The sequence below is a fragment of the Strigops habroptila genome, chromosome 2, assembly GCF_004027225.2.
Source record: "Strigops habroptila isolate Jane chromosome 2, bStrHab1.2.pri, whole genome shotgun sequence".
Taxonomy (NCBI): Eukaryota; Metazoa; Chordata; class Aves; order Psittaciformes; family Psittacidae; genus Strigops; species Strigops habroptila.
Window position 1 is genome coordinate 35,047,517 of NC_044278.2, and position 19,007 is coordinate 35,066,523.

The following is a 19,007-nucleotide window of genomic DNA, read 5'->3' on the forward strand; positions in this document are numbered from 1 at the left end:
TGGGGAATGGAACATCCAAACAAGGATGTAAGAGGCTGTGGTGTGGTTAGCGCAAGCCCAGACCTCACCTGTATCAGCTATGCCACAGCCAGGGCATCATAGCCGCAGGGTCCTGCAGAGCAGGGGTGGCCAGTGCTTCTCTGTAAGAAGCAAGTGAGGCCACGAGCTGCTGTCCCCTGTAGGACCATTGCAGAAAGAAAGGCCTCGAGGAGCTAAATGAATTGCAGTGACTGATAGGGTGAAAGGATCTCAAAATCACACAGGATTTCAAGTTTTGAAATCATGTTTGGTATCTGTGAGAAACTCCATCCCTCCTCCATTAACAAGAGGTTTTAGGAAGGTACAGTCATAGTCTTTTGTAATTGCAAGGAAACATAACAGTTCTTATATCATATTACAGTTCTTATCTCCTTAAATAGCAGTAAATGGCAATCAGCAATATGTCTGTGATGTTCACATAAACCTGGCTAAGCCATTTTTTTTATAGAAGTCATGAAGATGTTGAGAGCATCTTTGCTGTGTTGGTGTACAGAGTGTACAGAGTACTTTCTACCCTTTAGTAGCACACACATATGTAGTCCCACATACATTCTGTGGGGCAGGCTGGAGCACCTCCCTTGCACAGCAATATCTGGCAGTAAGGAGAAGTCCTATCCAAGCCCAGTGTTTGATCCATCTGTTCAGTGTTATCCAGACTGTCGGCTTTCAGCAGATGCCATATACAGCAGCTCGAGGATGCACACTGACATTGCAGGGGATCCCCAAGGTCTGCCAGGGAGGGCAGTCATCCTGTGGTCTATACAGGAGTTACTGTGGCTTTTCAGGCAAAGCCAAATTCCTTTACACTGCCTCCTCACGGTGAATATGTATGGGATGTGAAGGCAGGCTTGCGACAGACACTGGCCTTGCAAGCCAAATCCTGCAGCAGGTTGGCAGTCAGTAGTGGAAAGAGATGGGAGACAGGTACACCTGCAGATGCCAGACTGTCTCTGTCTTCCAGGGATGACTTGAAGATGGCCAGTTTGCAATAGCATAGAGCTGTGGGCAAACGAAAGGGAGAATCAAACGGTTAGAAGCTGAGGAGCTCAGATTAAAATATCAAAACTGGGAGCGATGAGCACCAGTGAGCTCATTAGACACCATGCGTTGTTTCAGCGCTGTCAATCATTCTTTTCACATCTCATGCATGGTCTGAACATCAAAGGGTGAGTGAAGGGAGTGTGAGCCGGGCATTGTTACCAGACTACTTTATATGAAAGATCATATGTGCATCCCTTTTCCAATCTCTTTCAACCTCCAGCATCTAAAAATCCCACTATCCAGAAAAGCACCACCCCCTACTGTTAGCTATATCTAGAAAATTCCAGTCCTTATCTGAAACATCAACCATACCTTTGATGATAACCAAATAACTAAACTGCAAAATATGCATGACCTCTAAGCGTGGGTATAAAGACTGCTGCACACAAGCAATGCTATGGAGTTATCTAAGGAACCGGGAATGTTTGAAGGGTAACTGCTATATCCAGCATCAACTCCCCAGGGTCATGCTACCACTGGCCTCCTTTGCCAGTGCAAAATGGGATGCTGGGGGCTACAGCATGAAATCTGAGTTACGACTGCAGTACTCCTGCATGGCTGCAAGTGGCTTTGCTGGCTGGACAGGACGTGGCAAAGCAGCATGGCCCAAGTCATGGTCCTCTGGTAAGGAGAGAGGAGGAGTTTGAGCAGAGACATGCCTGAGCCAATTAGCAGAAAAGAGAGTGTTTATAATGAGGGAAGAACTTGGCTGTTATTTATTCCCACATCCTCTCACTATCACGAGCTATAACTGCTCAAATCCATCTCCCAGAAAAAATATGTGTTTCAACAAAAGGGGTTTTTTCCTCTCTCACACCCCACATTCCTTCCACTTTTGCTCGGTTCCTCTAGTTAACTCATCACCTTGTGACCACAGAGGCTGTTGCCAGGCATAAATGTTGAGGTGAATTGAATATTATCTAATTTAACTGTTGAGTCGAATAAATGGATGGAAGGAATATAACAGAAATTATAAGCGACAAGACAAAACATATTTTTAAATAGCTAGAACTGGGTATTAAATGATGAATCAAACTTTCAAATTCTCCTTTTGGCAGTCTTTATATTAACATTGAAGAAAAGGAGGAGCTATTCTTCAAACCCAAATGCCCTGGAGTCAGTTATGTTTTGGTACTTTTTCGTCAGTATTTTAGGCAACTAAGTGCTGAATGTAGCACACAAGTGCTACCCATGTTAAAATTCAGAAGGTGTATTGAAGCAAAAGAGAATGAGACTTCAAGTAAAAACCAGAGGATATGGCCCATGATGAGAAAGAGTCTAAATGGTGCTTGGACATGAAATGGCTTCCTGATTTCTTAGCCTGACACCACTCTGGACACTTAAGCTCTGTTTTTCAAGTCAGACTACCATATAAATGCTTCTTAAATTGAGCAACAGGGAGGGAGATGTCTAGTAGTCCAGATAATGCTGTGGGACTTTTTCTTTGATAAAGCATCCTTTTGCTAGGACTCGAATAAGAAGGTTTTGTTCTTTTTTAACCTTACTGTGCCTCACCCTTCAGGGCCCATATTCCCTCACAGGAAGGCTGGTTCAGTCGTGATCATCCTGTGGTTTGCTCAAGGTGAGATGTGATACAGACTTTTAACTGTCACCACCCTATGCCCTCTTTTCTCTTGATTAAGTTTCTGAGTCCAGCTTGGTTTACTTTTGAAAGCCGCCTACCCCAGCAGTGGTGGTGCTGTTTCAGCTGAATTGGTACTTCTGGAGACCAGAGGGAAACACTAGACCTTTGCTGGTACTCTTTGCTTGTAAGAAAAGCCTTATAATGGCACTGCATTTTGTGCCTATCAGAAATAACCTGTGATTTGCCAGAATAAAAAAGTCTATGACCTAGCAGTTTTTTTCTGCTCCCAGATTCAGTGGGTCTGTTAAGCACTTAAAGCAGTTTGCTGATTCAAGCTTTATATGAATCATTAAACTGAAGAACTCGCTGCTTTCTCGGAGATGTCCACATTGACTTTCTTTACACCTCACCTTGCCCTCTGAGGTTAGAGAACTTTTACCAGACATGAGATCCTGACCCTGGCTGTCTCCTAGTGGCCTTTATTGGAACTTTTGACAGTGACTGTCACAGTGCTCATGGCAATAATGAAAGGTGAAGTTTGCTGACATCCATGGCACACCACAGTCTGTGCTGAGCTTTCAGTTGAGCCTCAGTTGAGACCCCTATACCAAGTCCTTGCAGATCTACCACAAAGCCCTGAAACTCAGGCAGGACTGCATAGCCTTCAGCCAGAATATTTCTGTGAAGGAGAAGAGAAATAAAAAAGGAGAGGTTACTGTCTCATAGGAATAGTCCAATGCTCTGCTGTTCTGTGTGTCTAACCTCAGTTCTTAGGACCTAATATGAGAAAAGAGATGTCCCTGAGCTCCCTTCTGTGAGTGAGTGTTTTTTCAGTGCCTACTCTTAAATGTTTAAAGACAGGGTTTCTTACTCAATTTGTCTGAAACAGGATTAAACCCTCTAGGAAACACAGTTCTACTTAGAAAGGAATTTCTCTCTGACTTGAACATAAATATTTTTGAGAAATCCAAATGCCATTAAGGGTGTGCCTTACTTTCTTGGACTCTTCAGTTATTAAAAATACCAGGGCTTGGGAAAAAGAAAAAAAAAAGATTATAGCCAGGGTAAAAGCAACTGACAGGCTTCTAAGATCATGTTATAGCTAACAGGTATTGAGACAGATGATACTCTTACAAAAGTGCAGCAGGCTGTGTTGGAAAGTAGCAGCTCTGTTAAGTTTGTTGTGTTGCACATATACAAATAAGATGATAGTTGGAAATCCAAATAGTGAGTGTATTCCTTTTATTTTACAAGCAATGGGTCACAATCTTTATTTGCGGTTCAAAAGAGAGAGCACAGGTAATCACTGGTATGTAAACTATGTGATTAAGCAGGCTAATGCACTGAAAATGGTTCTTGGTGTTTCTATGATATGAAGGAGATGCTTTATGTACATCAAGATACAAAAGATCAGCGTTCACTGATGAGAACAAGTAATCTTGTTTGGCCTTCATCAAGAATGCATATTTCAAAATGTTTTGTTTTGCCCCCCCCCCCCCCCTTTTTTTTTTTGAATAGACCATTTGGGAGCACTCTAAGAATCAAAAACATGTATGAAAAGACAAAGGCTATCTATTATTTGTCTGAGTCAGAGTTAATACTTCCTTTAGATACTAAGTAACAGTACATTCCATGAAAATGAAACATTAAAAGCAGTTAATCACATTCCCAAGAAATCTATGTATATTAAACTCATCTTTTTTTTGTAGGAAGAGTTAAAGAGCAAGTGCTGAGTTAGAGTTGTTTTCATTTGGAGGCACAATTGCTATTCCAAGCTCTACACGGATCTCAAGACTTCATAATTTTCCATTCTTTTGAGGCTTAAATCTAACGGAGGTCAGCACTGATGTCGTGTAGTGCAGACAATCACTGTATAAAAAAGAGGATTGATCTTGGAACCAGCAGTAAGTGGTGTGCCAGGATTAGTCTCCCCTAGTTCTCTGCCGTAAGCACTAGAGACTTTGTCTTGTCAGGTCTCCAAAATGAGTGATACTCAGAGGAGAGGTGGAAGGTCCTCTCACCTAAAAGCATCAATCCCCAGCGTATAACAGATGGGGATCAAACCCCCTGTCTGAGTGGAGGAAGGTCTGGAATCCACTGTCTTGGGTAAGCATGTATTCTTGCGGGAGCTGGGCAGAAGTGAGGTGTTAAAATCACCAAAGCAGTTGACGGTAAATGCAGTGCAGTCTGAGTGAGCTAAGCATGCTCGCAGCATTGGCAGGAAAATTAACATCCTCTTTGTACTTGATTGTTCTGTACGCCAAATGATTTTACACAAATGCAAATTCCCAGGTAGTTCTTGTAGGAGCTCTATTCCACAAACATCTCTCTTCAGCATCGCAGCCTTCTGCCCCTCTCTGAGAGCCTGTAGCAGGAGAGGAGCATAGACCTCTCCTAGACCCTTTTCACTGCTTGGAAAGCAGCTGTGTTTCACCACTGTTTGCAACAGGGAAAAAATTTAGTAAGTAGGTGGCCTGGATCACTCATCATTTTTCTGAAGTCAGACATCACAGTAGACACTCAAATCCACTTTAGTCCCTCAGCTGACTGCTCAAATACATCTCTCTTTGGTCACACCAGGGTCACTTGCTGGAGCCAAATAAGTATTCCAAACATAAAGTTCTGTTGCTCCTTGTATAAAAGGGATCAGAGTGATCCCATGTGAAGCTGAATGTCTACATTTACGCTTTTCATTTGTCCTTTTTATGGGTCTCTTATTTTTTAAATTGAAGATCTTCCCAACTCTTGTTTTGATCCCTTCAAAGTATTGACAAATACATTATTGACACTTTAGCAAGATCGTTGCATGGTGTTTAGAAGTTGTACCATTCCTCATCCTTGGAATAATATTTAAAAATGTAGTTCTTTTTTACAGACTGTAACTCTGGGAAAAATACATCAGAAGATGAAATGCAGCAGAGAATGCTCAGGGGAACTAAGACACCAGTTTCAACACTTTGATGAAATGACAGTAGAGAATTTTCTTTATTTGAAGAGATCCCATAAGTAATACTTAATTGAATAACACTAAATGAATTCTCGATGGGATTTTTCAAAGGTGCTGGGTATTGACTTAACTCCACTTTCATTTATACAGATGGAGAACAATCAGTAACTTCAGTGAGAACAACCCTGGCCAGCACCGTGAAGGCTCCTGCCTGAGGGCGATGGAGGAGGCAAGGAGAGAAGAGAGGTGAAAGAATTCAGTTCTGCAATGCACCTGCTCAGAATAGTGGCAGTCTTCAGCATCAGATGTTAGCATGTCAGCTGCCTTTAACTGAGGAAAATTCAGTCATGCTCATTTAAGTTTTCTTCATCCCTCCCGCCTGTCCTGCTCCTCCTCACCCACCCTGCACCTCTAACATGTGGAAACAATTGTGCTGCTGGGATCCCAGTGGTAATGTCAGACACATCTCCACATTGTCACATACAGAGCTTGTCCAAACATTCCCAGTAACTGAGAATGGGATGCTGGAATAAGAAACCTGTGACTTGCTGCAGTAAGACTGTGCAGACTTAAAATCAATTCAATTTTGCATGAGCTAGATATGTTCAAATATTACCAGTCCAGGGACTGGAGTTACTACTGCCTTACATATTTCATTCCCTTTGAAGTGCAAGAGAATCCCTACACTGGGAGAACCTACTCCGATGTTTCCTAATTTTTCCCATGTTGTTTCTTTGTTTATATTTGCTGTTGCCTTTAAGGCCTTGAGCAATGAGGATCCAGTTCCACCTCTCTTCCTTTGTACTCTACAATTTAAAAACAACCTCATGGGGGAAATATATGCATCATCATCCTCTGAAGGATCCTCTGAAGACTTCTTTCCTCTCTTGCATCTGGTTTCAAAGATTGAATGATGTACTAATTCTGACTTTTCATCTGCAGGCACTGTAAACTCCAGAACCCTTAAGCTGTAGTAATAGATACAGGTGTAAGTATATGTGTATGTGCACACATACACATACATGCACGCACACAGAGAGACAGAAAGACAGGGAAGGTAAGACTCTGTTTACTTTAGGATGGAAAAAGCTATAGTTTCTAGCCTGGAATTGGATAATTGATTTTCCCACAGCTTTGTGGGAAATGATTTATGTTACAGTCTTTCAATGATTTATAAAAGAGAAACATACAAACACACACACAGATCTACTCTTATATATTCATAAATATATTTTTATGCATTTAAACACCAATAATGCCATTATTGTCAAATAACTGCATGAATGACACAATAAAATAAAAGGTCATAAATACAAAATTATGCTAAGCCAGCAGCACACCTGGCTGTGGTGGAGGCAAAGGGCATTACTGACTGCTCCTACATGTTGCTGAGTAACCTACGCCTTTCCCTGGAGGTGGAGCACAGCATAAGCCTCAGTCAGGATTAAATCTCCGCAGATCCCTCCTCCCTTCCTGGAAGAGAGCTGGGGCTGAGCCTTTAGGTGGAGCTCACTTCCCACTGCTCCTGGAAGAGCAGTGCAGCAGCTCCTGTTGCACACAGCAGACTTGGCCCAGCCCTGCAAGAGAGAGCCAGGAAAGCAGAGCTACTCTGCTGATTTTCACAGCTCTGGTTAATAACCAGGTTACTCACAAGCTGAAAAATGGTTTCTTTCAAAAGCTGTTTGAAAATGACTTTTGTCCTGCGTACACAGTGTCGACTAGTCCATATGGGACATAAGGCTGCTAGTGGATCCACCTTGGCTAGGCTACATTGCCAGGGCTGGAGGTGTTGTGGGCACCTGGCTACCACTGCAGGATGAGTATGGTATCAGAGACTCTTTATATAGGTCCACACAGCCAGGAAAGCTCCCTTCAGATCTACCACATACCCCAGTCTAAATGGACCCCATGGACCTTCAGCCGTGTGGAGACTGTATGACTGAGAGGAGGGCCGTTGCACAAGCAGTGTGAAGAAGCAGGCTTCTGTGCAAGTTCAGCACTCAGCAAGGGAAATTTGGCAGGCTTGCATCAGCTGTGAATTGTGTGGTTCCCAGTTCTTCCCACACCTTCTGTGAGATCTGGCAGGCTGGAGAGTAGGCAGAAATAAGTGGAAGAAAGCTTTATGCTTGCAGCAAACCCTAAATCAGTGGGCTGCAATTAAGTCACATGTGAAGGCTTGCAATTTTGTTTCACAAAGCCAGGCTTGTAAAAACTGTTTATTTCACACTGGAAAAGTCATAGCAGGCATCACAAGCAGGTCATGTCTTAGCTCAGGAGAATTAAGAATATGAGTGTCCTGGATGGCACCAGGGGATAGCTCAGGACAGAAGAATGTTCCTTACTTGCAAAACATGAGAAAGCAAAATCAATGCATTCCACTTTTCTTATTATGCATGAAGCTGCCAGCAATATTACACGATACTCACAGAAGAGCCTGACATCATCCTAAATCTTGCCCACCATATTTTTACACTACCAAGCTTCCTGGGATGAACAGATATTTGGACCGCAAACTTTTACAAAAGCAACTTTACACTGAGGCTGTCCTGTTGCCAGCTGTGGGATGGTGAGGATCTTGCTTGGATACCAAGGAGGGATCAGGAGATGCCCAATCCCCTGTTAAAACCCTGGCAGTGAATTCTAACCTTTTGGTTAGAATTATAACAACTGCCCCTGGCTTGCTGTCCCAGGGCTGCACTAAAAAGTTGGGTGATTAGAGTAAACCTAGGCTGTGGGGTCAGTGTGCAGACAGCTTCTCCTGACTCCGCGGCCAGAGTGGCGATGTGTGTTAACAACAGGGTTGCTCTAATGCCCTTGTTGTTTCATGACATTTTGTGAAATACCATGACTATGAGCTCTTGCTCCTTCTTGTACTTTAACGTAAGTTGACGTGAAGTTTGGTCAGGGACAAACAAGGCTGATATTGCCAGTCTACAGCTTTGGATAGCAGAATCTGTCTTACAGCATCTGCGTTTATGCAGCTGGGGCAACTAAAGGGGAGGTAAAGTTCAGATATTCATTTAGCAGCCAAGGCCTTTGAAGAGCAGATTTTGTGATACAGCTTCAGCTTTGTACTTAAATGATATTTAAGTCTTTACAGCTGAGAATCAGTAACAGGTAGAAGAGGAAATGTAAACTGATGCCTCTAAGGAAGAACTGTTGGCAACTATGCTATAGACAAAGAAAAGTGCAGAAGTGCAAGAGGCATTTTGAAAGAAAAAAAAGGAAAAGAAGAGAAAAGAAGAGAAGAGAAAAGAAGAGAAAAGGAAAGGAAGGGAAAGGAAAGGAAAGGAAAGGAAAGGAAAGGAAAGGAAAGGAAAGGAAAGAAAAGAAAAGAAAAGAAAAGAAAAGAAAAGAAAAGAAAAGAAAAGAAAAGAAAAGAAAAGAAAAGAAAAGAAAAGAAAAGAAAAGAAAAGGAGAAAGCAAAAAACAAACCTAAGCCTAAATCCAAACCAGGCAGGCTCTGTAATTCTGCAGCCTGCAGAGCTACCCTTCTTTCTTGCTTTAATGCTTGCTTATTTTTGTTGGATTCTCACAAATTCCTGTTCTTCTTCTCTGCTTGTGAAAGAAAAAACCAAAAATCCTGAAGGTTGTGAATATCTGTAAAATATCTAATTGTTTGGTGAGCTGTTTTCCAGACAAAACTTCATCAGCTGAAACTATCTGTACTAAAAATCCTTCCCCATTTTGTGATCCCAGTATCCAAACCTCCCTCTCATGCATCCAATAAGAAGTTTTGATGGGAAATCAAGTTATAAGGGAAAACAAATTTTAACAGTGTTGCTGGTGCATGCTTCTCATTCTGTTATTACTTCATTTTCCTTCCCAGTCCCCTGTTTTTTTCTCGTGATAAGGCCTAATTACTACAAATGCAAGCAACATTAGTAATTTAAGATGATCTCATAGGTCAGGGTTAGGAAGACTCACCATCTCTTCGCACAACAGACCACTACCCACTACAGTAAGTAGTTTCTGAGATCAGCAATAACGAATTCCAGTGCTGTAGCATTACTCCTATTTGTACTGTAAATATTACCCTTCTTACTGGTTTTCTTCCACACTCTAAAAATGTGTACCAAAACATGACTGAATATAGTGAATACAGCATGTCATCCTCTGTGTTATACAGAAATTAGCAGGCAGGGTTCGGCTCACAGATCAAGGCACCCAGAATCAGGCCCATGTCTAACTTCCTGATGCAGTCAGTGGAGATCCAGCCGAGATGACTGAGTCTAGAGCCAACTCACCTGGCTCAACATTAATGTATACCTCTGGGTGAGCTGAGTAGCCTTCTAGAGTGAACTGTCTGTCCTAACTAGATACCTATGGATTATAACAGCAGGTTAGACACCTATTACATAGGTAGACATATCCTCTCCAGTGTTAATCTGCAAGCTGAATCAACCTGCTGTTTCTCTCCTCAAAAAAAGAGAGCAATTCCATTACTATAATTTATTACTTTTCCTATCATTCTTACCGCAGAACATCACACGTACAGATCAATATAGTGTACACACACAAAAAAGGGCAGTTTTAACTCAGAGTACCCAGATCCAGGTACAGCCGCACAGCAGCTGTGGAGATTAATAGGAGTCACAGGGATGCTCGCTCTTACCATAGTCTCTCTATTGATATCCTCACAAATAAAGTGAGGAAACTGGTCTTCTCTGAGAGCTGAGCAAGCAGCTACTCTCAGAAAGTAGCTACGAGTGAACACTGTCAAAATGGGAGTTGGGGCCCTTCATATTTGCACTGATGAATGAGATGATGGAATAGACAGGATTTTACTGTATTTGCACATGGCATTAAGCAGGAGGGACTGCAAATACAAATTAGTATTCAAAGCAATCCTGTCAAATTGTAGGTACTGCCCAAAGTAAACAGAAGACAGATTTGAAAGATGCAGCAGACAGGAAAGAATAATCAGCTGTACAAATACAAACCTTCACCAGGAGAAGATATGGGGGTTATGGTGGGTCACAGCAGAGTGTAAGTCAATAACAACATGTTGTTATAAGAAAGCTAAACTCAATATGTTTCACATAACGGGGCAGCCTGCACAGGCCTGGCAACATTTGTCTAACTTAAAGTGTAGGCTAAGGTAGCCTATTTGGCCTGGATTTTCTTTGGCAAGAGGAAATCTAGCTTTAGCTTGCAGCTGTGAGCATGAGCTCTCAGTGTCTGCTGCAGATGCCTGTAGAGCTGGTGTAGATTTGACCCAAAGTCTTGAACATACCTCTCTGCATCTGTTTTTACCCTTTCTCCTCCCACTTTTTCTCTCCATGAGTGACTGGATTCTTTTCCTCCTGGTTTTCATTTTCTACTACTGTTCTTGTTTATACTCTGCACTTTCCAAAGACCTTAAAACTCTTGTCATGTAGCCAGGAGGCTTAGAAATCTCTTGAAGCTTGAAGTCAGGTCCTTGACACAGCCAGTATCAACATTAATCCTTCCTTGCTATAATACTCCAGCAATAAACAGATATGCCAGTGGTCTAAAGTACAGTGTCAAGACCATAAGAAATAAGATATCTTGTTTTTGAATAAAGGAATGGAGAAGTTTAGGCTTTATAGCTGTGAAGGTCTACAGGAAAGGGGATGGCCAAAAGGCAGGGAAAAAAGTGTTTTGAAACCTCAAAAAAACAGCCCAAGAGGAAATACTCTGAGGGTAGAAGTAGTGGTAAGGCATAGGAATATGACTTTTAACTGCAATTCAAAAAAAGATGCAAGTGCTGGTTCCACAGAGAATAGGCACACAGAGCTACGCCATCTGTAAGAGCAGTCATCTCCTGGAGCCTCTGCTAATGGCAAAGAGCAAAGGTAAAATGAAGATGTGTGAGGAACCTCAGTCTTTCCCTGAGTGAGCTTTGCCATGTGTATGCCTCTGCTAAAGCACTATAGCTCTGAGACACCAATTCAGGAGGCTTCTAGGCAGGTTCACGGACTTCTTGTAACACCGAAACACCTTTCACTAAACCCTGTTTTCCACTAGAACTGATCAAAGCAAGTACTTCCACTTTTAAAAAGAGCTGATTATGCTTTCTTCCTATTCTCCACCTCCCTACCCACCAACCCCAGCTAAAGAGGGAGTTATGTGTGTATCCCCTACTTTTCTACCTACTTATCTGTGCTCTGGAAACAGCTGACTTTCAACTGAAGCAACATTAAAATGCCCTCTCCTGTGTCCAAAGAAAAGCTAGTGGGGAAAAAAAGAAAGGGCACAGAAACCACCAGGAAGGAGCAAGGCCCAATTCCTCATCCTTTGGGTTCAGCAGAGTACCTCATCATACAATACAAAGATGTGTCACACCACACTTTTTCTGGTTTTAAGGTTTGTGATGTTTCTTTAACCTGTCTGCACGGACAGACAGCAGCAACAGCTTGCTGGACACTGGCTTCTCTTCTGCCTTTCAACATGTGAGGCAAGGAGCAGATCCATGTTGCCTGAGGCTTGTGATACAAGTTGTTAATCTTATGATATTCCTCTTCAGTATTTATTTGTTAGAACTATTTACAAATAATTCCTCTTGTAGAGCACTAATAGTGTTGAAACACAACAAAAATCCTACGGTCTACGATTAATATAGTGCAGGATAGGATGGGACTAATGCTAACTGCAGAATATGCACAGTGATGGCTCGCCTTTGAAATGAACTGTATCATGCTGCGTGTGGCATATATGAATTTTAAGCTATAGCTTGTATCTAGAAATGCTGTATTTCTTCACAGTAAGACATTCAACACCTATACTGTTTCTAGTGGATAGAACTGAGATATGCATTTCACATCAGCCAAAGGCAGACATATATTTAGAGCAGAAAGGCTTTCTTTTTTTAAGCATCTCCAATAATTATAGAATGGTAGAATCACAGAATGGTTTGGGTTGGAAAGGACCTTAAGATCATCTAGTTCCAACCCCCCTGCCATGGGCAGGGGCACTACACACTAAACCATGTCACCCAAGACTCCATCCAACCTGGCCTTGACCACTTCCAGGGATGGAGCATTCACAACTTCCTTGGGCAAGCTGTTCCAGTGCCTCACCACTTAAGAACTTCTTCCTTCACACAGTAAAGAACTTCTTCCCCATATCTAACCTAAACATCCCCTGTTTAAGTTTGAACCCGTTATCCCTTTTCCTGTCACTACAGTCCCTAGCAAAGAGTCCCTCTCCAGCATTCTTGTAGGCCCCCTTCAGATACTGGAAGGCTACCATGAGGTCTCCACGCAGCCTTCTCTTCTCCAGGCTGAACAGCTCCAACTTTCTCAGCCTGTCTTCATACGGGAGGTGCTCCAGCTCCCTTATCATCCTCATGGCCCTCCTCTGGACTTGCTCCAACAGTTCCATGTCCTTCTTATGTTGAGGACACCAGAACTGCACACAGTACTCCAAGTGAGGTCTCACAAGAGCAGAATAGACGGGAAGGATCACCTCCTTCAACCTGCTGGTCATGCTCCTTTTGTTGCAGCCCGGTAAATGGCTGGCTTTCTGGGCTGCGAGCACACACTGAACCTGGATCATGGTCAGTTTCTCTTCGAGCAACACCCCCAAGTCCTTCTCCACAGGGCTGCTCTGAATCACTTCTCCACCCAACCTGTAGCTGTGCCTGGGATTGCACCGACCGAGGTGTAGGACCTTGCACTTTGCTTTGTTGAACTTCATGAGGTTGGCATTGGCCCACCTCTTAAGTGTGTCAAAGTCCCTCTGGATGGCAGCCCTTCCTTCCAGCGTATCAACTGAACCACATGACTTAGTGTCGTCAGCAGACTTGCTGAGGGCGCACTCAATCCCACTGTCCATGTCGCTGACAAAGATGTTGAACAGAATCAGTCCCAACATCAACCCCTGAGGGACACCACTCATTACCAGTCTCCGGTTGGACAGTGAGCCACACTGAGTCGACCACAACTCTCTGCATGTGGCCATCCAGCCAATTCTTTATCCACCGAGTGGTCCATCTATCAAATTGATGTCTCTCCAGTTTAGAGACAAGGATGTTGTGCGGGACATTGTTGAACGTTTCGCACAAGTCCAGGCAGATGACGTCAACTGCTTTGCCCCTGTACATCAGTTCTATAGCTCCATCATAGAAGGCCACCAAACTGATCAGGCATGATTTGCCCTTAGTGAAGTCATGTTGGCAGTCACCAGCCACTTTGGTGTTTTTCGTATGCCTTAGCGTGGTTTCCAGGAGAATCTGCTCCATGGTCCTGCCAGGCACAGAGGTGAGACTGACTGGTCTGTACTTCCCCAGGTCTATAAAAAATAATAAAACAATCCCTCTCAGAAACAATGTTGTTCCATACTTGGGGATTAATGACATAATTTAAATTTGATGTTGTATCATTAGGCTGTCCCCAGACATTAATGTTCATTTATAGTTTATCTTCACTCCTCCATGACACCCAGAGGTTATGGAGTCTGGCATTCTTCGCTTGGTGATTTGCAGATTTTTTATCCCTCAGACCCATGTCACTTCTCAGAATTTCTGTAGGAAACCATGCATCTTCAGCACAGTTTTAACTGGGAATACTATGAAGGCGATGATAGCTGCATGATCATCTGCAGATCACTTGCCACAGTCTTGCAGAACACTATGCTTTGAAGACAAACTGTTCCTCAGGATTCATTTACAGGGTAGAAAGAATAATTTCCTTTAAAATTCAGAATGATATTATTTGGTGGCTAATAAGTAACACCATTATCTCTGGAACAAGCGCTTGTTCAGGATGCATTTTACAGGCAGTCGATGAAGACCAGAAGGCTATGAAGGTTGGAAACTGTTTGAAAGAAATTACACGGTTACTGCCCATGACAACATATTATCTAACCTCAGTCATTTGGGGAAAGATGAACACACAGTACCATCTAAATATACAAATCTCAGAGCCAGGTTACTATGTTCCCAAGTTTAAAAAGGTCCTCAAATCTAACAGTGAGTGCCCTGGCCACATAAGACTTACTGTATGCCTGCAAGATTATACACAGAGGAACTGTGCTTGAGTGTGCAGAATCCTTGTGCTTACCTTTATTAGAGTGTGTCCTATTCACAGGTGCCATACCTGTTTCTGCGGTCATTGGTCAACACTCATCTGGAGCTCAGGACACCTAGCATAGGCTGTTTTCATAAATACTTTTCAGAGGGGAGTGAAAACCAATTACTGCTATTCCTAATGAAGACATCAGTCAACATCAAACAATATTACATGTCTGGATCAATTAAATGTCACTACATGCACTCCTTTACAGTACCTGCGCATGTACTTGTACTACCTTAACCTCCTGTCATCAGAAAGTCCTTCATCTAAGCTTTACTTGCACTTCCCTGTGTACTGTTAATTGCCAAAGTCTTGTACATCTGCAGCTTCTTTTTCAAGCATAGCAAACGACTGTGAAAGTAGGTGCAGCAACACTGCCATATCACCAGATGAGAAGGAGATACGAAATTTCACAACACAGTTTAGAAGGCATGAACACTGTTTACTTAAAAAGGCTTATGCAAAGGAAAACATGACAAAAAATTCCAGGCATGATACTGGGAAAGATAAATCAAACTTTTTGATAAAGCAAAGTTCCCTGGAAGGAGTCTGTGACTGTCATAACCCTTCATATTCAGAGTGGCTAGAAAGACTGTTCAAGTGAACACCACCACTGCTTATTTTTGTGGGTTCCTCTACACCTTAGGCCAAAGTCTCATTATTTCCTCACATGGATTGGCAATGTGTTCAGTATCAGCACCGCCTGAAATAGTGTGAATGCAGCCTCCATCCTGGCTTCAGGAGGTCTCTCTGGCGCTCCATCAATACTGAGCTCATGTGTAACCTGTGAGTTTATATCTGACCTTTTGAACAACCTGAGTAAACACAGACACTACTGGCCAGCCCAGCTCTGCAACACAATTTTGCAGTAGCACTGAACCTAGAAGACAGTTTTATGCATAGTGATCTCTAGGGGTGTGAAAATGCTGCTGCCTTTCTCCGGCAGACAGCTCAAGGGCAGAACAGAGGGTTTTAAGAGTTTGATTCTTAGGTATATAATTCAGTGGCTACTAGCCAACTTTTGCAAGATCTCCCACCACTCACCATGGGACCAAGTCTAAGGAGCCCAGACCCCAGCAGTTGTGCAATGGAGTGCTAATTCATGCTGTGCAATGCCTACTTCAGACGAAAACCTATTCCTGTTTCTGAAGAGAAGGAGATTTTATAATGCAGTAGAAGTCAGTGTTCATGGGGATATGGCTACTAAGTGCTGGTTTAAAAGACACAGATACATCGAAGAATCTCACTTCAGAATACATTCCCTCATTAAGCAAGCCACATGGTTATACAGTATTTACAATCCCATAATCTCCTGTGAAAATGTCAGGATTTTTTTCAGAAATACCACATGTATTTGCTAATTAATCATAGTATGTTTGCTTTGCTTGTCTCTACTTTTTCTATTGGTCAGTTAATCCAGACAAAATACCCTAATGAACTCAGGGTATTTGAAATCCTAACCAATATTCAAAAGGCCATTTCTTTCTGGTATTGTCTATACATATTCTCCAAGTATGAAAGTATGCAAATATGCTTAGTTTATTAAAATCTTACATCAGTGCTAAGACATTTATGACTGTGAATTTATGAGACCTGACTGACAGACTTGCTTCAGTTACTTTACTTGAGTGACATAACTTAAAAGTCACATTTATTTGCCAGAAGAATTACCAGATGAGATATTTCTTGTACATTTGTCCAGGTATCTCTTGATAGGCACCAGTTCCAGAAACATGTGTGGCTTAGACAAAAGTCTGTCTAACATCAGTGAACTGCTTGTATAAGTTAATGTTTTTTTCATCTAGAATCTTGTATGAAAAACAAAACATTTTTTTCAAACCCAAGAATTTAGAATAACAATAAAAACCTTAACACAGGCTCTCCGAAAACAGTCTCTGACACCAGTACAAACCTCTCCACCAACCCTAACAGCCACCAGAACAAGATCACAAAATATGGTGGTGATCAGCAACATGCCAAGCAAAAAAAAAAAAGGTGACAGAAGTTGCAGATGGCTATTAAGTAGAAGTAGCCCCTCACACCACAGTCTGTGATACTAAAAAATTCCAAACAATTAAATTTATTTTCTGACCTATCTCCAAACTGGTGGACATAGTGGATGGACCAGCCTACAGCTGAACTAGACATATGCACAATATAAACAAGAGCAGTAAGCAGTGCTACTATATTCAGAAAAATGTCAGAGCAGTTTCCCTGACCACTATGCTTATATTGGCCAATACATTCAAGTAGCAGGAATAGAGACCGAGGAAGTTCAGGCTCATTCAGCAGCAGTAGAGAATGCCAACAATGGGGAACCAGAAAAAAATAATGCAAAATAAGATAGACCAAAAGGATGTTAGGGAAGTGGGCAAGACTGCAGAAAGATTACAGACTCAAATCAGTGCATTGTCTGAACCCAGGGCATCATCTGGAGTTCTAATAGAACATTTTACATACTAGAATTCCTGTCTGAACCAACAAAGCAGCTGGAAATAGCCTTGCAGAGTACTCTGCTGCAAGTGCCTGCATACAATGAGTTAGAAAAGTCTGACACACCACCACTGGGTATTATCAACCATTCCCCCAAAGGGCATGGGAGAAATCAAAGGCTACTGCATACAGAAAGGAGGCAATCAGTCAAATGCACATGATGGCTCAGGACCAAGATTTTAATCCCAACAGAGAAAACACAGAAGGCTCACCTTGATTTTTTTCTGCCATCTGCTGTGAAATGATAATTGCCAGAAGATGAAGGATCATTGCAGTTCTCCCAAGCATGCAGACATTAGGGTCAGGTATTTGAACATGACAAGCTTGTTTTCAGACCACAGCCTAGATAGTTGGTGATATTCTAGATGATATTCTGATTCAAGAATCTAGTTCATTAAGGTAGATCCAGGACCAGGTGAGGTCTTTAGGTAAAATAGTTAAAGTTGCTCTCAACCCTAACAATTCCATTCAATGCAGTCACCAGCAACAAGAAACTAGATCTCCTTGAGCTAAGGCATGGGACAGAGACAAGGCCTCCTGGTGCTGTCCATCTGTTTGCTCATCTCTGTAAAGTAATAGCATTTTAAAATATCCCATCTAGCAATGACCTCCTCTAAAATCTACTTTCTGTGAAATACAAGCCACAGTTATACTACCTACCTGCTGGCTACCTAATGAAACCAAAATACCAATTATGAGAAATGTAAGAGGAGGTCAAATAATATTTTTATCTGAAAATTATTGTTCAGTGTCTGTATGTGACAGTTAAAATTCTGAGGTACCTAAACTCAAAATATTTTTTATTTTGTTGAACCTAGAATATTGGCTTCTGTAGGAGATCTGTAAACATGAAGTGAATGCAGCAGGCTCATTTGACAGAAAACAGAATTCTGACTGATCCTAGTTGCACTGTAGAGAAGTGCTAATATACATATAACACCTTTGCAAGTTGGGCTTATTAAAATAACCAAGCATTTCAAAACAAGCAGGCTATAAAATTGAAGACAATAAGTGAAGACAGACCTAAATACTTAGAGTGACAAAAATAGCATGGAGACAACATGAAAAGCCTTTCTCATTATTAAACCATATTCTACACATACTTCTGGGTTTTTTAATTATCTGTAGGAGGTTTATCTTCTACGGAAATGAGTTAAAGGAAGCATACAAGGGAAAGTTGATAAGGAGGTGGACTTGGGAATTTATAGAGTAAGTAAAGCTTTTGGAGAAAGTTTAGGTCTGAAAAGAATGAAAACTGTGTGTACAATAGAAAGGAAAAATGAGTATGGAAAATCTACCTCAATCCTTAAAGAACATGATCAACTCCTGATCCAGAGGATTTAACACAGAATGAGTCAGATTAAACTCAGAACTTTGCAATGTTGGGATTTTGAATGTTTAGAAAACACAGAGTGCAAAGGGCAGTTATAAGATAAAGACTTGATTCTGGTCCAGCATACAGCTAATGCTGTTTGTGGGTGACTAAAATCTGTGCTGTGATGTTAATAATTAGCAAGGCCCTATTCTTCCTATGTAATGGGGTTTTCCATGCCCATTCAAGAAGCTGTATCAGCTTTGCTTCAGGACACTGAGGGGCACTAATGAAAGGCACAGAGGATGAGCAGGACACACAGATGTAATCCTAGCCTTCATGGAAGAGCAAGGAGCCAATTCATCTTGAAGCCACAACCTCCTCCTGCTACTCAGGAGGAAAGACAAGATTCTATGGTTTGTACAAAATAATCTGAGTGGTAAGTTTCCAGGGAAGACTTGTATTGGTTTCTCATTTTTTTCTAGGTTACAAGTATTAGTTAGCATTTCTGTCACCTTCACTGAAGAACAATATGAGTAGCAGTTTGCTCCC